This window comes from Grampus griseus, assembly GCF_964374135.1.
Source record: "Grampus griseus genome assembly, chromosome: 4".
NCBI classification, from domain to species: Eukaryota; Metazoa; Chordata; class Mammalia; order Artiodactyla; family Delphinidae; genus Grampus; species Grampus griseus.
Window position 1 is genome coordinate 120169107 of NC_138997.1, and position 22540 is coordinate 120191646.

The window sequence follows — 22540 nt, forward strand, 5'->3', positions numbered from 1 at the left end:
TGTGTGTGTGTGTGTGTGTGTGTGTGTGTGTGTGTGTGTGTTCAGTTTTAAAAATCCTAAATTTTAGTAGAGGTGTTCCAGCTGTAACTAAAAATATAGTTTTGGAGCACAGATGAGTGATCAGGTCTAAATATGTAGATTTTGTATTTTGTTAACCCTTCTATTGACCGAACACACCCTGTTTACTCTTAAGTGAAATCTGTCAAGAAAAGATGTATAAATTTTGTATGGAGCAGCAAATACATGACAGGGCTCAAGATTTACTTTACTTTTTGAAAATCAAAATACTTTGGAAAAACTGTAAAGCGAAAGAATACATACCTTCTCTTTAGAAATAGAAACAAGTTGAAAGAGAAGTAAAAAGGGAAACATGAAGAAGGAGGGAGGATATAAATGGCGTACACGTTCTCTGCTTATCGAGGATAGGATGCATCTTTTAGTTTGAATTGTATGAGTTCTCTGAACATTAGAAATACCCATTTTTAATATAAGCACATAGTTATATTCTGCTTTTAATTACCTTTTTTTTTTTTTTTTGGTTTGTATCACTCTTGCTCTCTATTGCTATATATAAAAACAGAAATTGATTATATTTTAAAGAAGAAAAATATTTCAATCCTCATTGTTTATATGTATGAATGTTTTTAATTATTACTAAAGAATCATCAAAATTATATATTTAATACCATACTCTAGACAGGGCCCCAAAACTCAATCATGGGAAGAAGAAACCCATTACTTTCAGTAAAACTGTTGCTTGAGGAGGTAGCACTAGACTATCCATGAAGAGGTGAGGTTTGAAGGTAAGAAGCTTCCTTTACCACACTTGTCCCAAAGGGAAAGCTTTAAGGAAACTACAGGAAAAAAGTGAAATAGCAGAATGTTGCACACATTATGTCAAGAAAATGAATACATTATCCAGGAAGTCAGCTGTGATAAAGTACTAAGATTTGGAGTCTAAATAGACATTTAACTGCAGAAATCAAATGTGTTTGTATGGAAAAGTGGTCAAAATTCAACCCGTACACCTTGGGGTAATCAAGAAATAAGTCATTATGATCAAGCTTGCCCTCATGATTTATTAAGATTTCTATAGTATAACAAGGCCTATTAAAGTATTTTTAAACCAGGAGTGGTGTATTTAAAAGGAGTATTCCTATATAAGTTGTTTGTTATAATAATTAGTACTTCAAGGAAAGGAAAAGATACACTTTGGTTAGATAGTTTAGCAATCTAAGTTTAACATAAAAGATATAACTATGCTTTATAAGAAGTTTATGAATGAGTATAAATCAGCAAATGAGTTTTCAATTTAATCAGATACACGAGATAACTCAGGAAAGGAAAAAATAGAAAAAAATGTAAATTTCTCATTGCAATGAAAGCAAAAATAAGGAAAAAATTAAATTAATTGTTCATCTTATGACATTTTAAAAAATTGAAGTGTCAGCAAATTCTTTAAGTTTTTATTGTTTCCAAGTCTACTCTGATTTTCCTTATGGTAAATTATATGAGTAGAAATTCTCTAGGGGGCTTCCCTGGTGGTGCAGTGGTTAAGAATCCACCTGCCAATGCAGGGGACACAGGTTCAAGCCCTGGTCCAGGAAGATCCCACATGCCGCAGAGCAACTGATCCTGTAAGCCACAACTACTGAGCCCGTGTGCCACAACTACTGAAGCCCGTGTGCCTACAGCCTGTGCTCCACAACGAGAGAAACCACCACAGTGAGAAGCCTGCACACCGCAACAAAGAGTAGCCCCAGCTTGCCCCAACTAGAGAAAGCCTGTGAGCAGCAATGAAGACCCAACGCAGCCAAAAATAAATAAATTTATTTTAAAATAAAGAAAGAAATCCTCTAGGAGTGTTGGTTGACATTTCCTATTACCATAGCTATAAATTTTCTATATAAACACTTGAATAGTCTTTCAAAATTGATGTTCTGGAATACCAAGGGAACAATGGTCTCGAGATTGTCTTAGGAATAATGTTAAAGACAGCATTTAAAATAGAAAATTTATAGATTTTCAATTTATAATTTAGAGCTGAAATTAAGATTTATTATTTGTTGAGGGGTAATATGAAAATAACTTAGTTCCAACCTGAAGAGTACATAGTGTTTAAACAAAATAACAGCATGTAGATGGAACTTGTCATTCCAGTGGATGACTCAGTGAAAACTGTTCATAAAGTAAATTGGAATCTAAATAGGTAATCCTAGCATAGATTATTTATTATTGAGAAAATGGCTGTCAATTACTATGCAAGGCATACATAGGCTTCACCCATTTGCAGAGATGTTGTACTGAAAGCAAGAGCGTCACTTGCTCCCTCAGTTTTAAAGTAACACAAAGAAAATTTCAGCAGAGGTGTAGGCTGGATCAATTAAAGAGATACTATTCATACACTCCACCATTCCTCAGAAATCTTCTGGTGTTTAGCAAAACGAACAACAGCATCTATACTTACTAGAAAGTTTCTGAAATTCAACACAATCATTGGTTTCCTTCCTTAAAGCTTCATATGACTACAAAAGAGAATGCTGTGTTTCTCCTTTTCATGCTACTATTTTCCACTTAAATTTGTTGGTCTCTTTTACTATCGGTGATACATATTTAAAGAAAGGACAGAGAAAAAAGAACAGTGAAATACTTTGGCACATTTAACATCCTACACAAGGTAATATTGTTCATTCTCAGTCAAGAACCCTTGTCCTTTAAAATAAATACACAACAATATAACACCACAAACATCAGATGAAAAATTTAACAGAGCTTAGAGGCTTTTAATTTCAGTAAAAACATATGATTTCTTTTGAAAGACTATGTTGATAGTTATTCTCATAGCACTTCCTTCTGTCTCACTGTGTAATTTAGCACAGGTCTTCCTAAGCCCTCATTTCCACATAAGTAAAATATAAAACTTTATTTAAAGATGTGAAAAAAATCCTTTGATGCAAAACGATGCTTGTTGAAGTAATAACTTGCTAAAATCATGTAGATATTTTGAGGGATCTCTATAAAGTTGTAGAGAGCACTGAAGTCTATAAGAAAATTGTAGAATGTTCATATTTTTAAGGTATGGTGACATGTTTAAAACTATAATCCTATGTTTTGTTTTAACAGAAAAATATCAACTTGAATAATCCTCATACTGTCTATAAAATTGGGTAAAAATCAGACTGACTTGCTAACGATGCATACATCTTCTTGACTGTCCTATGATTAAATGAGACAACCAAGAATTCAGTAAAAGATTTAAATACTCTAAATTTAGTGCTAAAATATAGAATGTAATGCTCATTGCTAGGCTATTTTCTCTCCCTCATCTTCAACTTATTTTTTTTCTCTATCTTCCTCTCTTCTGTATGTGTATAGCATTCTTTCTGAACCTAACACAACACTCACCTCTAGGAATTCTTCCTTTAATCATGAGACACTTTCTAAATACCTCAAGCATTTATGAATTTCATAGCGTATTATCACATGATATACTCTGTAGTATATTGATAGATATATACATATTCACATGCCTATATGTATATTAATATGGACATCTAGATCTAGATCCAGACATATATATACACATACACTCTCCAAAAAGGCTTATAAGTTACCATATTATCTCCTAATTACTATTCTAGAATATGCACAAATGGATACATGCAAAGACACAACTTAAACAGTGAATTGACTATGTGATTATTTATTTATTCTTCGTTACTAACAAAGTGACAGAACTGATATAAAAAGAAGTGATAGAAGTAATCTGTTTTTATTAACCATAAACACATCACCAAACTGAGAATAAACTAAGAGGAAATGGGCTTAAGCTACAACAAAAAAGTTTGTTTGCTATTAATAACAATTCTATTTAGAATAAATCATATTTATGAAAAAAAATCTATACAATGCATGATCAGGCAGATAATTTTCTCTGTATAGTTAATTTATTATACATTACAGCCTGCAAAATTTATACATGTTGAAAAATGGAAATACCTATAAAAAGATTGATATAAGGCAACAACTAGAAAAAAGTAATAAATATAGTAGATATTAATGCAACTATATCAATAATCTAATTGGTGAATTTAGACCATTTATGTTCAAATTCAACAATGTAAAAAATACTTATGTACCACAACAAAGTGAGATTTCTCCAAATTATGCAAGTCTGGCTCAACATTCAAAAATCAGTATTGTAATCTATCACATCAACAAGCTAAAAAAGGAAAATCACACAATCATATCAATAGATCAAGAAAAAGCCATTTGACAAAAGCCAACACCCAGTTATGATGAAAACAGTAAAGTATGAATAGACTGGAAACTTTCTAACTTAATGAAGAATATTTACAAAAATCCTACAGCTAACGTCATATTTAATCATTAGAAACTTGAAGTTTTCCCACTAAGATCGGTTACAAAACAAGAATGTCCCCCTCACCACTTCTTTTCAACATTGTCCTAGAAGTTCTAGCAAATAAGAAAAAGAAGTAAAAATTAGGCAGATTTGGAAGAAGAAATGAAACTGTGTTCACAGACAACATGATTATCCACATAGAAAATCTAAAAGAATCGGGGGGAAAATAAGACTCCTGGAACTAAAAAGTGATTATAGCAAAGTTGTAGGATATAAGATAAATATACAAAAATCAATCACTTTCCTGTATACCAGCAATGAAGAAGTGAAATTTGAAGTTACAAACACAATACCATTTACATTAGCACTCCCCCAAATGAAGTACTTACATATAAATCTAACAAAATATGTACAAGATCTATATGAGGAAAACTGCAAAACTCTGATGAACAAAATCAGAGAAGAACTAAATGAATGGAGAGCCATTCCATGTCCCTGGACAGGACGCCTCAATATTGTCTGGATGTCAGTTCTTCCCAACTTGATGCAATCCCAGTCAAAATCCCAGCAAGTTATTTTATGGGTATCGACAAGCTAATTTTAAAGAATGTACATGGAGAGGCAAAAGACCCAGAATAGCCAACATGATATTGAAGGAGAAGAACAATGTTGGAAGATAGACACTACCTAACTTCAAGACTTACTGTAAGTAAAAAAGAGTATGGAGTTGGTGAAAAAATAGACAGATCAATGGAACAGAACAGATATTACAAAAATAGACCCACATAAGTATAGTCCACTGATCTTTAATAAAAGAGCAAAGGCAATACAATGGAACAAAGATAGTTTTTTCAACAAATGGTGCTGGAGCAACTGGACATCCACATGCAAAAAAAAAAAAAAAATCTGGACACAGGCTTTACACCCTTCATAAAAATTAACTCAAAATTGATCACAGACCTAAATGTAAAACAAAAAACTGTAAAACTCCTAGAAGATAACGTAGGAGAACACTTAGATGACATTGGATATGATGATAACTCCTTAGGTACAACAGCAAAGACACAATCCATGAAAGAAAGAATTGACAAGGTTGAATGCATTAAAGGTAAAAGTTTTTGCTCTACAAAAGGCATTGTCAAAAAAAAAAAAAAAAGGCATTGTCAAGAGAAGGAAAAGACAAGCCACAGACTGGATGAAAGTATTTGCAAAGATATATCTGGTAAAGGAGAGTTATGCAAAATATACAACGAACACTTAAAACTCAACAATAAGGAAAAAAACGTGATTTAAAAATGGGTCAGAGATCTTAACAGATATTTCAACAAAGAAGATGACAAAATAATAAAGACAAATGGCAAATAATCAGATGAAAATTTGCTTCACCTAATACGTTGTCAGGAAAATAAAAATTAGGACCACAATGACATACCATTATACCTATTAGAATGACCAAAGTGCAGAATATTGACAACACTAAATGCTAATGAGGATGGGGAAAAACAGAAATTTCATTCATTGCTGGTAGAAATCCAAAATGGTACAGACACTGTGGAAGAGAGTTTTGGATTTCTTACCAAAGTAAAAATACCCTTAACATAAAATCTAGTGATCATACTCCTTGATATTTACCCAAACGAGCTAAGTTGAACATTTAAATTCACACAAAAACCTACATATGCATGTTTATAGCAGCAGTCTTACTCATAATTACCAACACATGAAGCAACCAAGACAACCTTCAGTAGGTGAATGCATAAATACATTGTGATACATCCTAGCAGTGGAATAATATTCAGCACTAAGAACAAATGATCTATCAAGCCATGAAAAGACATGGAGAAAACTCAAATTGATATTATTAAGTAAAATATTATTATATGAAAAGGCTACCTACTGTGTGATTCCAACTATATAACATTCTGGAAAAGGCAAAACTATGGAGATAATAAAGATATTAGTGGTTGCCAGAGATTAGTGGTAGGGGAGTAAATAGGCAGAACACAGAGGATTACACATTTATCCAAACTCAAAGAATGTACAACACCAGGAGCGAAACCTAATGTAAACTGTGGACTTTGGCTGATAACGATGTGTCATATAAATTTTAACAAATGTGCTGCTGTGGTGTGGGACGCTGATAATGGGGAGTCTGTGCATGTGTACAAGCATGGACTGAATGGCAATCTCTGCACCTACCAACATTTTTTGTGAACCTAAAACTTTTCTAAAAAATAAAGTCTATAAAAAAAGATTCACATACTTCAAATACTTTTCTTGAGACTGTCAGTATTTCAGTGGGGGAAGCTTTCATCTAATGATCCTTATTGTTAGGATACATTTTCACTGGAATAGATCTGACTTAGATGTCACCACATAAGTATCAAGGATAGGACAGAAAAGTACATTGTCTTAAATGTTACATCATAACTTTTAGTATATAAATATTTGTTTCCATGCACCCAATTTCTTGTTCATATAAAAATCAAACAGTTGAAGGAAACTACCATGAAGCAATTTTCAAAAATGTTTTAAAAATCAGAGGTCGAGTAAGAAATGATGCAGCTCAAGTAAAATTAACATGCTTTCCCTTTTTAAAACTCTTCTACACATGGTCGTTTTGTTGTCCAATATCAAAGAAGCACTCCATGATCAAGGAAGATAGTTAATAAAGTTATAAATTTACACTTTTTTAGTACCTGTACTTTTAAAGATTCTAGTCAATTCAACATTTCCATTCATTCCGAAGTGATCATTTGATGGCCACATATAGATAACCAAATCCATACAGGAAATGAATAAGGAAGGAAATTTAATGTTGATGGTTTTATTTTCCTGCCATTTCTTCCCCTGTAAAGTCCTACTTTTCCTCGTTGTTAGAATTAAGTTGCTTTTCATTTCAAGTGAGAAACATTGACTTTGGCTCTGTAGAATAAAGGAATTCTTTTGAAAGCATACAGTGGTAGAAAACAAGAAACCATTGAACCAGAAAAACTTGAAAATGTCAGCAAACTTGGAATCTTAAAGGACCTTAACAGCAAGAGTTCACCTATGTTTCTCTAGGACATTGCAATTAACGTACCTTGATGCAAAGCATTTCAGTTCAAATCGCAAATTTCTGAGAGAGCAAAGCTGATTGGTCCTGTGTGAATCCGGCAAACCACTCACACATGGACAGCATGCCTTTGAGTAAATATAGCCTCTGGGTACTCATATCTATGTATTGATTGATTGGGATCATTATAAGAGAGGAGATAATTATGGTAAATCAAGTAAAGAGACTAATTGGTGCTTAAGTGGAATAACAACTTTTTCACACTTACTTTATTATAATTTAAGTGAACCTAGATAACTAAATTAATGGTAAGAAATAAAAGCAATAAGTAAAACTAGCAGGGAATTTCAACCCTTCATTCCATCTAAAGAATTTACTGCTCTAAAGTAAGCATATTTTTAAAAATTAATTATATGAACACGTTTAATACTATATTTGCCAAAGACAAAAACCGACAAAACAAAAAGTACAAAATATTTTATGTGAAAATATGTATATATTATGGGCATTACAATTTGCCTAGTAAGCATCCATCTTTTCTCCTTCCTATCTGAATATCTATTTTGTTGTGTTCACACTCTCCTTTATTTAACCCATATTCACCATGAGAAGTTGACATGATCCCCGAACACTGTGAGGCTGAGTGACAAGCCTAAGGATATCTGCACCTTTCTTTTTTTTTTTTTTTTTTACTAGTGATCAGTTTAAAATTGGCATCTATCAAAATTCAGATCACTAGTAAGTCTTCAGGAAAGTTTTCTCAGCTTTCCTGAGAGTAACATGATGATGTTAAATCTGAATTATCACTGTCACCTTACTACATGGAAAAAAAAGCCAAGGGGACTACAGGGAAATGGACCAAGGATTACCCACTTTGGGGAGTCCACCATCCCTCAGATGACCACTTGTGTAAGCCAACATATTTCCTTTCTGCTTAATTGTTTTTGACTTGAGTATTCAGTTACTTTCTGATGACACACATCTGACATACCTTTTCTCTTTACAGATTATTTGGATAATATATCTGTATAAAGTCATGGAGGCCATGCAAAATTATTCTCTTAGTAACAAGTATAATTATTCCTTTTTAGGGAAAGAACAATTTTTGTTGAAAATAGCTTTTGGATTCATGTGGGAAAACGAAGTGACGGTAATTACCAAGGAGTGAGAGAAGGGAGCAAGCCTGAGGGCTGCACGGAGAAACAGGTGAGAGTGTGGTCCAGCCCTGGGAGCCTGAAGGTTCCAGGGAGCAGTTCCCCCATGTATTTTGTGCACTAAATGATATGACACCTCCTTACAATCCCACAGACTTCGGCAATAAAAAAAAAAAAGGTAAATGCAATATGTTTAGTTATGTTAAAATCCTGTGGCGTCATCAGAAAATCGACAAACAACAAATGCTGGAGAGGGTGTGGAGAAAAGGGAACCCTCCTGCACTGTTGGTGGGAATGTAAATTGATACAACCACTATGGAGAACAGTATGGAGGTTCCTTAAAAAACTACAAATAGAATTACCATGTGACCCAGCAATCCCACTACTGGGCATATACCCAGAGAAAACCATAATTCAAAAAGACATATGCACCCCAATGTTCATTACAGCACTATTTACAATAGCCAGGTCATGGAAGCAACCTAAATGTCCATCGACAGATGAATAGATAAAGATGTGGTACATATATACAATGGAATATTACTCAGCCATAAAAGGAATGAAATTGGGTCATTTGTAGAGACGTGGATGGATCTAGAGATTGTCATACAGAGTGAAAGAAAGAGAAAAACTAATATCGTATATTAACTCATGTATGTGGAACTTAGAAAAATGGTACAGATGAACTGGTTTGCAGGGCAGAAATAGAGACACAGATGTAGAGAACAAACAAATGTACACCAAGGGGGAAAGTGATGGGGGAGGTGGTGGTGGGATGAATTGGGAGACTGGGATTGACATATACACACTAATATGTATAAAATAGATAACTAGGGGCTTCCCTGGTGGCGCAGTGGTTGAGAGTCCGCCTGCTGATGCAGGGGACACAGGTTCGTGTCCCGGTCTGGGAAGATCCCACATGCCGCGGAGCGGCTGGGCCCGTGAGCCATGGCCGCTGAGCCTGCGCGTCCGGAGCCTGTGCTCCGCAACGGGAGAGGCCACAACAGTGAGAGGCCCGCGTACCGCAAAAAAAAAAAAAAGATAACTAATAAGAACCTGCTGTATAAAAAATAAATAAAATAAAATTCAAAAAAATCCTGTGGAAGTCAGTGGGGATTTTCTCAGAGGTTTGAAAGGATTGTGAAAATTCGCCCGTATGGACAGGGAACAGAAACAACATCTGTACTATTAGTAGACATTGGAATAACACACCAAAAAATATTAATGGTGGGCATTTCTTTGTTGAGTTTTCCTTGTATTTTTTCCCTCTGTTTTTCAACATTGTGTTGTTTTCACTACGGAAGAAGTAAATTTTCATGATCAGAAAATGTACTCAATGTTATAAATAATGTCTATTGACAAAGCCAATGACTACAAGCAGGGCGACACTGGTAAATCTTAGAGAAAGAGAGGTATCTTAGTGATGTTTATCGCAATGCATGTGATGGATTGAAACATCAGGTAGTGTGTGACAAAATGATAAGTCAAATATATCTAATCTGTCTAAAGAATAGAAAGAAACCTCAGAGACACCAAGATGATGAGAGTAGTAAAAAGATCTGATAATTGGATATTATGATAAACTAGCACATAGTTCTATTTTTAGTTTTTTGAAAAACCTTCATACTCTTTTCCGCAGTGTTTTACAGTCCCACCAACAGTATACGAGGGCTTTCTTCTCTCCACATCCTCGCCAACATTTGTTATTTGTGTTCTTTTTGATGATAGCCATTCTGACAAGTGTGAGGTGATATTTCCTTGTGGTTTTGATCTGCATTTCTCTTATGTTAATGATGTTGATGATATTTTCAGGTGCCTGTTGGCCCTCTGTATGTAATCTTTGCAAAAATGTCTATTCAGGTCTTCTGCCCATTTTTTAATTGGGTTGTTTGTTTTGTGATGTTGAGTTGTGCAAGCTGTTTATAGATGTTGTATATTAACCCCTTATTGGTCATATCATTTGCAAATATTTTCTCACAATCAGTAGGTTGTCTTTTTGTTTTGTGGATGGTTTCCTTTGCTATGCCAAAGCTTTTAAGTTTAATAGGTCCTATTTGCTTATTTTTGCTTTTATTTCCTTTACTTTAGGAGACAGATTTTAAAAATATTGCCACAATTATGTCAGAGTGTTCTGCCTATGTTTTCTTCTAGGAGTTTCATGATTTCCAGCCTTACACTTAGGTCTTTACTTTTTTTTTTACTTTATTTTTATATATGGTGTTAGAGAATGTTCCAATTTCATCTAGCCTACAAGGTCTTAATAAGAAAAAATTCTAGTCCTCTAAAAGGTTTCTTGTTAAATAATCAGTAGAGCTTGATGACAAGGAATTACAAAATTTGTACAGCCTTTCTTTTTACTATACAAATTTCACAGAGCTTGAAGTGTTACTATATGTTGAAGATAAATGTTATAATAACTCTTTGCTACCTTGCATAATTCTATTGAAGAAAAAAAGTTTCCATGTTAGAGGCACATGCTAAAGTGTTTTGAGTAAATCTAAACATTGTTAGGGTTTTGCCTTCAAGTGTTCCAGAGACAGAATAGGAGAAAAAGAAATAGATTGAATAATGTGGAGATATAACTAGTGAAGCTGGGAGATTATTATGCTATTACCATTGTTTATTTAATATTTTCATCATAAGAGTTAAAATAGAAAACAAATAAATGATTTTTAAAGGACAAAAAAATCCTGAAAGAAATAATATTTTTCTACTTTAAACTTAAAAAGCATGTTTTACTTAAATGACTTCTATTCTCAGAGATAAGTGTTTTTCAGAGGAAAGGCAAAAGTTGCACTAATAGAGGGGGAAAAAAATGTTCCATTGATATAGTTTGTAGAAATTTAGATTATATCACAAAGGCAAATGGCTTTATAACGATAGCCATTTCAAAAATAGAAAAGAAGCATAAAGTGGTTATATCAAAATACTATCCTGATTTTTAAACTTACGTTTTGTTCATTTAACTCCCATATTGGGATTTTGATAGCAACTCTGGTTCATACCAAAGCAAAAATAAGTACAAAAAAGACAACAAAAAAACACATAAAAAGCATTTGTACTTGCTATAAATCAGATGTAATCTGATGATCCGATGCTGATTGGAGATCCACTGTTTATCCTCCCAGAGAAGAGCAGCACTGGATGTGGAGCAGGGACAGGAGGATTTGGGAGAGCATTGGAGATGAGAGTGTAAGGTGTGGAGGGAGCAGAGTTTTCAGAGTGGGGAGGTGTAGACAACATAGTAGTAACAAGACGGTCTTAATAGTGGAAACGTCCTCCGGCTTCTCCCTGGACAATACACTGTCCAGTATTCTAGGAGACTTGTAAACTCTTACAGAAAGAGGAGTTGAATTCCTTATTTGGGTTTGGAGTAAAGAAAGGAAACTTCTGAACATGGTGGAGTGTAACAGAACCAAGAAGGGAGTTTCCTTGCAGTCCAGTTTCTATAATCAAATATCCATAGTTACTTAAGCAGTTGTTCCAAATCAGCATTGCTGACTTTTCTTTAAGATGGATAAAAATGGACTACTGCATGTTTAATGTTTTCATCTAAAGCAATGTAAAAAATATCCTTAATTAATAAATGTTTTTTAATTTTTATTGATTTTGGATTTATATGCATTACAATGTAGAATCTGAAGTATACGCACACACACGTGTGTAACAGACACACCTATCAAGATATAAAATATGTTCACTACTACAGAATGTTTCCTCATTTTTTTCTATCTGCCAGACTCCTTTGTTCTGACTTCTGTCATCATATATTAGTGACTTGTTCTTGAAATTTATTTAAATTTGAACAATGCAAGATAGATTCATTTTATATGGTTCCTTTTGGTCAACATACTGTCCCTGAGATTCAGGCAGGTTATTGTGTATAAAAGTGCATTTTAAAAAATTTTGTGGGTCTTCCCTGGTGGTGCAGTGGTTGAGAGCCCACCTGCCGATGCAGGGGACACGGGTTCATGCTCCGGTCCAGGAAGATCCCACATGCCGCGGAGTGGCTGGGCCCGTGAGCCATGGCCGCTGAGCCTGCACATCCGGAGCCTGTGCTCCGCAACGAGAGAGGCCACAACAGTGAGAGGTCCACATACCTCAAAAAAAAAAAAAATTTGTGTAAGATAACATTGTATGCATATACCAGAGTTGATTCATCTATTCTTCTTTTCACAGACATTTGGGTTGTTTCCAATTTTAGTTTTTCTTTTGACAGCAAGTAGTTGTTAATAGTTTGGTACTATTAGGAGGAAAGCTGCTATGAATAGTTACATGCCTTTTATAGCCAATGTGTAAATTTATCTTTTGACATATAAATAGAAATGAAATTACCAGCTCATGGAATAGGAAAATGCTTAGTTTTAGTAGGTACTGCCCAAGAGATTTCCGAAAGTGCTTTTTAAAATCAGTTTACAATCCCTCCTTCAAAGTACAAGACTTCCACTGGCTTCACATTCTTGCTAATACTTAAAACTGTCAACTTTTAAATTTTTATCCAAACATTTATCTGGGATGTTTAGTACTATTTCGTTGTGGTTTTCATTTTCATTTATCCAATGAATAATGGTATTAAGACTGATTTTATAAGTTTATTGCCCATTTGGAGATTCTTCTTAGTAAAGTGTATTTTCCAGAGATGTGTGTAAAATATGTAAATTACGCGTTTTCTTTCCTTCTTTGTTTGTGGTGGTTCTTTACATATTCTGGATATTAATCTTTTCTCATATATAAATTTGAAATATCTTCTCCCAGTCTGTGACTTGCCGATTTACTTCTGAGGACTGTATTTTGATGAACTGAAGTTCTTAATTTTAATGAAGCCCAATTTATTAATTTTTATGTCTAATACTCTCTGTGACCTGAATAATGTATTTTGGACTATACAATATCACAAAGGTATCTCCTATGTAAACTTCTATAATATTTATAATCTTTAAATTTTATATCTATAATCTATAATCTTGGTTGTTTTAGCTTTCATGTTTATGTCCATGATACATATAAAATTAATATTGGTATATTGTATGGTAGTTGTCAATTTTGCTCCTGCCAAATTTGCTAAACTGATCATTCTTTCCTTAAATGAACTGCATTGTCTCTTTTGCCATAAACTAAGTGAACATAGTTGAGTGTTTCTTTATTTTTTGCATTTCTCAATTTGCCTAAGCTTGCACTAATTACCACAGCTTTAAAGTAAACCTTGAAATATGGTACAATAATTCCTCCAATACTGTGCTTGTTCTTCAAATTTGCACTACCTATTCTAAGTCTATTGCCTTTATATATAAGTTTTAGGCTTTTGCAGTCCTTAAATTTTAGACTATGACATCTGGCCTTAAAATATTTTACTTTTGGGGGATAGAATAATTACATAATTAATATGCTTAATATGTAGAATACTGTCTAATTTTCTATGTTTTCTCAGATTAGAGTAGTAGCATTGTATTTCAGCTTCTATTTAAATAGGGCTTGAAATATTTCTTAGATTGTATTCACTCTATATATTAATTTAAGGATATTAACAATATACAATATAGATCTCAACATACAATTATTTAATCAGTTAACACGGTATCTATTTCCAATTTTAGGGTTAATTTTTCTTAGAAATATTTTGTAGTTTTAAGTTTAGAGATCTTCTATGACTCCATTTTTTGAGATTTTTGTCTTTATGGCAAATTTTTTCTATTTTAACATCTTTATTGGAGTATAATTGCTTTACAATGGTGTGTTAGTTTCTGCTTTATAACAAAGTGAATCAGTTATACATATACATATGTTCCCATGTCTCTTCCCTCTTGCATCTCCCTCCCTCCCACCCTCCCTATCCCACCCCTCTAGGTGGTCACAAAGCACCAATGTGATCTCCCTTGCTATGCAGCTGCTTCCCACTAGCTATCTATTTTACATTTGGTAGTGTATATATGTCCATGCCACTCTCTCACTTTGTCACAGCTTACCCTTCCCCCTCCCCATATCCTCAAGTCCATTCTCTAGTAGGTCTGTGTCTTTATTCCTGTCTTACCCCTAGGTTCTTCATGACCTTTTTTTTATTATTATTAGATTCCATATATATATATATGTTAGCATACGGTATTTGTTTTTCTCTTTCTGACTTACTTCACTCTGTATGACAGACTCTAGGTCCATCCACCTCACTACAAATAACTCAATTTCGTTTCTTTTTATGGCTGAGTAATATTCCATTGTATATATGTGCCACATCTTCTTTATCCATTCATGCGATGATGCGCACTTAAGTTGCTTCCATCTCCTGGCTATTGTAAATAGAGCTGCAATGAACATTTTGGTACATGACTCTTTTTGAATTATGGTTTTCTCAGGGTATATGTATGGCAAACAATTTTGATGCTATTATAAATGGTATTTTCATATTTAATTTCAATTTTTTACTGATGTATAGCAATAAAATTGATTTTGTATGTTGACATTAAGTTTGATGAATTTTCAAAATTTACATCTAAATTCTGATAATTTCTTTATAGAATTTAAAAAAAATCATTTGTGAATAAAAACAAGTCTTACCATTTATTTTCAATGTTTATGCCATTTTTTTCCCCTTGTGCTATTTACTGGCAGTGGTTTTTGAGTACAATATTTCATTCTAACCTCAGAAGACATGCATTAATATTTTGCTATTGACTGTAATATCTGTAATTTATAAAACATAGATAGATTTAGCAATAGGTGTGATAGGTAAATGTAGATATAGATACCCCTCATCTGATTAAGGTAGTTTCTCTCTATTACAAGTTAATTGACAATAGTTATCTTATATGGGTGATGAATTTAATAAAATATATTTCCAGCATCTACAAGAAATAATGTGCTTCTCTTCTTTATCCTTTAAATGTGGTGCATTATACTGATTGATCTTCCAGTGGTAAATCCCACTTGCACTCCTGGAATTGTCTGCTCTTGGTCATAATTAATCTTCCTTTTTATATACTGTTAGATCCTATTTGTTATTATTTAGGGTTCTTACATCTATGTCTATGAGAGTTAGTGTGTATTTAATTATAATTTCTTATAATAGCTTTTTTAAGTTTTAGTATCAAAACTTTTGTTGGTCTCATGAACTAAGGTTGAATTTGTGTAAGATTAGCATTATTTCTTCCTTGAATATTTGGAAAGATTTATCAGTGAAACGCGATCTTGCCATTGAAGGGTTTATTTTGTTTGTGGTGGAGGTGAGTTGTCAATTATGGATTCGATGTCCTTAACAGGTATAGGAATATTCAACATTTTTACTTCTCCTGGTAGTTTTGGTAAATTGTGTAGAAAAGTATCCATTTGTCATACTTATGTATTTAGTGTCATAAACATGTTTTTATATCATCTTATTATTAATTTTAATATTGTTATAATTCCACATCCCTGCACAAACCTTCCTGCTCTTCAGGAAATAATAGAGATATAATTAGAGCATGACCTGAAGTATTCGTATAATTCATCATTCAAAGCTCTCTAAATAATCAAAATGCCTGTTTGACCTTGGGAGACACTCAAATGAGAAGTGTTGCTAATTTGTGCATAGAAATTGCATATGTTTACGTGTTTAATGCTGGAAGAATCCCAGATACCATTTCACTGTCAGCCCTACTTTCAAGCAGAACCAGTTCTGGCACATTTCAGAAAAAAAATCTGTCATCTTTTATGTAAATGAGTTTGTAGTTGGCTGTATCATAGTGTATTCAAATATCTCCTTTAAATATATTAAATATGTTTAAATACCTACAATTTTGAATACATACTTTTAAACTAATATTAAACATCTGCACCATAGCAAAAATTCAGGAGTTTAGTAAATGATGTTAAAGCTCAGAAAATTATTACATCACGGTGTTTTAGTTTAATATCTTAAATTATGGAAGATTTTTAGTAAATTCAAGGTATATCCCAGAGGATTCTTTGGATATGGGGAGCTTTGGAACTTGAGATAATAATAGTAAAATAATAATTAACAATAAAAGAACAATATTATTGTCTAACATTTATTAAACACTTTCAATGTACCCAATATTTGCTAAACATTTTATGTAAATCATCAAATTTAATAAATTCTGAACAGAGGTAAATGCTGTTAATATTCACTTTCTGCACACGAGGCAACAGGCTTAAGCAAGTTCATTTGCTCATCTAAAGTCTCAAAGCTAGTATGACAACAGAAACAACAATCACTACTGCCTATCTACTACAGTGGTCATAACTCTTACAGACAAACAGCAGCAGAGGTGGACAGGTGTGCTTTCTAGAGTAATGTCAATTAATTCCTCATAGTGGAAGAATTTATGATCTTTCTGTATCAGTTCCTTGGGAAAAAGAGAGACTAAGTAAGAAATCAGTTATCTATAAAAGAATAGTGACATTCTATAACTGATGAGTGAAAAAGGACCATTAAAGATAATCAGTTAAACAGAATTTAGCAAAAGCATCACTCTAGGCATAGGGAGCGTTAAGTTTTTAATTGAGTTGGCTAGATATGTTTCCCAATAGAAAATGCACGCAGTAGATGGTTTGGAAGAATGGGAAATAAACCCAGAGCCTCAGATGATTTTTTAAAAATATCCTAGATTGTTCAAGTTAATGTTAGAGCCAGAGACTTCTTACAATTTGATTTCAGAAATAGCTAATAGTTTTCTTAGAATTAAATCTGATGAGTAAGGCAAGGATCAGAAATAGTAATACTATTCAGTCATAAAAAGAAGATAGAATTAAGGAAAGTAGAATGACATTTAAGGCCACTCAGTAGTGTTTTAATAGATGGCTCCACTTTTAGGATAAATCTATAGTCTCCCAATTCAACTATATTGAAACAAAAAACGCATTCTGCAGTATATACAGTTTGATATTACTAGCAAAACTAATTGTACTTACATATAGTAATGTTTAACTTTGCATGTATTCTACTTCTCCTATTCCATGATCATTTTTGAAAATGTTACTTCTCATACATAAATCTCTAAAAGCTAAAAAGAAATCAATAGTATCACATGGTTACATTGTATTTAGTCACAAAAAGAGCCTGTTCTCTTTCTTATAGGCCACAACTTACAAGGCATGTCACTCAGCTAAGAAAAACCATCGAATTTACCATGGTACCAAATCATCCTGTCATTTACAAGGATGTATGTAGAAAATTTTCAACTCTTTGCCAGTGTGTGTTAGGTAGATTGGGGTGCTAACAAAGATGAAGAAAAAAAGACATCATTGGCATTTCGGTAAAGAAAACTGACAGATCCCTAACTCCATAAGCAAAAGGTCATTCCATGCAAGTACTCAGAAATCTAGAATCTATCTCTTCTCTCAGTTTCTTCCATTTCACTCTTCAACAGAAATAATAATAGTGTAGGAAAAAAGTGTTAGAAGCACAACCACTACTTTTTGTTTGGTATTCTGCTTTAACTTAACCTGTCAGAGCAAGAGACTGTTCTTAGTATGTTATCTAATATGAAATCATGGATGGAGCATTTGGCATTGAATTTAAACAACCCTGACTTTGAATTCCAACTTAACAACTTTTGCATTATGAGATTTTGGACCAGTTACATGCTCTCAACAACTTGATTTTCATACCCTGTAAAACTGACATAAAAAACATTACCACAGGTTTATTTTTATAAGATTAAGAAGTGAACTATGTTAAGTAAGTCAAGCAAAGGAGGACCTTAAAAATTGCAAATATCATTATTTTGTTTGAAATTTACTTTATTGATTCTTAAAAACAATTATTATTTGAAAACAATCCTCCCAAATGACAATAATTGAGATCAGTAAGGTCATTTCCTAGACAGTAAAACTTTCTGGAGATGTTTTCCAAAATATAAAAAAGACAATCTTCATTCTTATTTTAGGTTACTTTTGAGCATGCCACCATTTTAAATGGAAAAAAATTAAATTGGTGCTCCTGAAATTGAGAAAATATAAAAAACTTAAAATGGCAAAACCAAAAGCTCCCAATATAACTAATTCCTCCTAGGCCCATACTTTAAAAAATAATGAAATTTTGGGGCTTCCCTGGTGGCGCAGTGGTTGGGAGTCCGCCTGCCGATGCAGGGGACACGGCTTCGTGCCCAGGTCCGGGAGGATCCCACGTGCCGCGAAGCGGCTGGGCCCGTGAGCCATTGCCGCTGGGCCTGTGTGTCCGGAGCCTGTGCTCCGCAGCGGGAGAGGCCATAGCAGTGAGAGGCCCGCGTACCGAAAAGAAAAAAAAAAAAGACATTTTGAGAATAGTACAAGGTGGACAGTGGTGAGCCTTATATTGCCACAAACGTTGGTTCATATTCTATACAGCTTGGAGTCACAGGATGCCTGCTCTGAAATTAGAATCAAATCTTGCTCTTGTGAAAAAAACTCTTGAGTAATGAGTTTCGACTTCAAAATCACATTTGAATGGGAAGGTGAACTTTTAATGGAACTTTGATAATGTGCATGAATATATTGTGTTTACTTGTATTTTGTGTGAAGATGTTTTTAAATATTTATTTATTTATTTATTTATTTATTTATGGCTGCGTTGGGTCTTCGTTGCTGTGCGTGGACTTTCTCCAGTTGCCGAGAGCGGGGGGCTACTCTTCCTTGCAGTGCTTGGGCTTCTCATTGCAGTGGCTTCTCTTTTTGCAGAGCACGGGCTTCAGTAGTTGTGGCTCGCGGACTTAGTTGCCCCGCGGCATGTGGGAACTTCCCGGACCAGGGCTCGAAACCGTGTCCCCTGCATTGGCAGGTGGATTCCCATTGGCAGATAGATTCCCAACCACTGCGCTACCAGGGAAGCCCTTGTGTGAAGATTTAATCAGAGACGTCGGAATTAAAGAACAGATGGAAGCTTTATTTAAATTTAGAGAGAATGAATACCACATGCTGGGCTCAATAAAGCAATTTAACTAAGTTTTCCATCTTATATAAATTTTATTTAATGATCTGTTCAACTTAGGAATTCTAAAATAGCAAAAATACTACCTATAAAACCACTGACCCTATATGTTTCTCACATATGTATGAGCATAACAATATGTGCTGAGAAGATAGAAATTTTATGATGTTGTCCAAAGGATTAAACTTTCATTATTGATTGATTAGGTCTACCATAATTTTTTAAGTCTAACCTGCCCCACAAAAATAGATAAATAAATAAATAAATAAATAATCACTAATGAGTCCAGATAAAGGAAAGCAAGGATTTGAGTTCAATGCAAAGACTAGAATGTATTTTCTTTCTTTTTTTCTTTTGAATTTTATTTTATTTATTTTTTTATACAACAGGTTCTTATTAGTAAGAACTAATAGAATGTATTTTCAACAGGTCCCCAGTGGAGTTGTCATGGGCTCCAACAGCCTCAAAGATTTAAATGCCAGATTTCTGTTTAATTACTATCCTTCTTTGCATTCTTAGTATTGCTCTGTGTTCCACTCCCTGGTTTAGTACCAAGAGTTAAACAAAAATCATTTTTACTTTGCCTCACCTTTTAACACCATAAAGATAAAAAATATAAAAATGATTTTTTCTCTTTCAACTACTTTCTTTATTACAGTGTACATCCCCACATGACATAATACAGGTGAAAGAATCTCAAATACTTACAGAGCTAAATAAATATAAAAAATAATGTATTAGTCATTATTATTATTAATGTTAATAGTTTGGAGTTTAATAAATAACTAAGTTTATCGAAGTCAAAACCAGTAGATAAGGAGGGGGATTTTGATCATAGCAGAAGGTTAATATTAGACCAACCTTTGCAGAGGAAACCATTATATACTCTGAACAATACTTAAAAAGAAATATTTGAAGGCACTAGAAAGTGACAACAAACAGGCAGAAACTTGAAGGTATTAGACCCTTGACAGAAGGGAACTGCACTGAGTGAGATCTACTAATACATGACACCTTCAGAGGGCGCTCCACAGTCCATGTTGCTCAGTGCACATATAACTTAAGCAAAAAACCTCAGACTTTGGCTTGAGTTGTCAGAAGATGGAGTTAGAAGGCAACCAGAGTGGCAGGGAGTTGAGAAGAGAAATCCCATAAAGGAAGGAGCTATAGCAGAAGGAGCCCACAAATATACATACAAGCCCTGCCCATATCCTTAGATTACACCTAAACTGTACATACATAAGGAAAACTTCAAGGTTCTCAGTAAAAAGCCACAGCAGTAGTCTAAAAGAAGTGAATATTTAGAGCTGCTGCACAATGACTGTTTTGGTTTTTGAGTTCAATAAATTATTTAATTACTAAACAAAGATCAATACAATTAAGAGGAAGATAAGAGAAGCTAGAAAAGTAAACACTTCCAGTTATGCAAAGGAATGGGGAAAAGTCGCCAATAATTAAAAGTAGTTGAGAGACTACGAACCTGAGGTTAACCTTATGTATATAGTGACCAAAGGAAAATATGATAATAAAATTGACTTAATGGGGAATCTATAAAACACAGAGAGCAAAACAAAACAAAAATGGAACTCTAAAACTAAAACATACAAAAAGTGAAATAAAAGTTTACAAGATAGGCTTAGATCAGAGAGAGCAGAAGAAAGCTGAAATTCGAGGCAGATCTATTGAAATAATCCAATCTGAAGAACATAAAGAAAAAACCTGTGTGGCAACATGACTTGAGATGTGGGAGCGTGAGCCAGTTGATGAGGGATCGACATGGGAGAGTGGACCAGTTTAAGTAAGTAGTCAAGCCTGCAGGGTGACGAGGATGCAGATGTAGTAAGAAGCAGCAGGTAGAATGAGTCAATCGTATGCGTATTGTAGAAAGTGTCTGTGTGGGACAGCTGTCCAGCATGAGATATTGAAACCTAAATGAAGCATGATGGGCATCCTATCTAAAAGACAGCTTAATACAAGGTGTTGGAGCCTGAGTGAGTGATTCTACATGGGAAGCAATCTGACATGGGTTGTCAGAGCCCTGATAGATATGGAAAATACCTTCCTCTGTTCAATACATTTACTTAGGACAGTGAAAAACAAAAAACTCAAATTTTGTTTTGATTATACTCTGTGAATCATGCTTGTTTAGTGTCCTGGTTACATATATGCAGTTCATCAAATCTTTGCATCACTATTTACAGAAATGATGAATGTGGGTTTCAAAGAATAACTTTCCCTGAGTAACACATGAAAAACCCAGGACTAGAACTTACTTCTCTTAAATCACAGTGCAATGCCCTTTTCACTACTACCACACCGTGCTTTAACATCAGCCCTCCAGTTACTAATTATAAAATAACTCACTGTTAATAGATAGTAGATAGTAATAGTAATAGATAGTAAATGACTATTTTATGTTGTTTATGTTAAGTTTATGTTGAATATGTCGACTTTGTATTTTCAGCTCAAAGACTATGACAACTGCCCACTGAAGGTCAGAACAAAACCTTTCTTTTGTATGATGCTTTACAAATGCGAAAGACTTTTCATGTGCGTTGCCAACCTTAATGAAAATTAACATAGGCTAATTACATTTTATTATATTTTTATTAGAGAGATGCTATTTAATTAGATAAGAATTTATAAAATATATATTTCATGACACGTATACAAGAATATTCAGCTAATAGGATGTTTCCACCAGTTTTCTAGATTAGGCTGCTCAAAATGTGAGTAGTACAGAGGTGAAAAAATATGGACTTTGAAGTCGGGAAGTTTGTTGGATAATTTAGGCATACTAATTTACTAGCTGAAATGAGGTTTGAGTTGTTACTTAAGTTACTGACTACTCCTTTAGTCAGTTTCTCAAAAGAATTAAAAACAGGATTCTAAATATTTTGAAGGTGTCTTGAGAGGGCTATTTTGGAGTGGGAAATTGTTACTCGAAAAGTGTCAGCAATTCTAAATATCTTCTCCCTAGAGATTCACTTTTATAGTATTCCCCATCCACTTTTATCATATCCTCCTATCTTCCCATTCTTTCTACACATTTCACAAGTTTCCTACCTTAT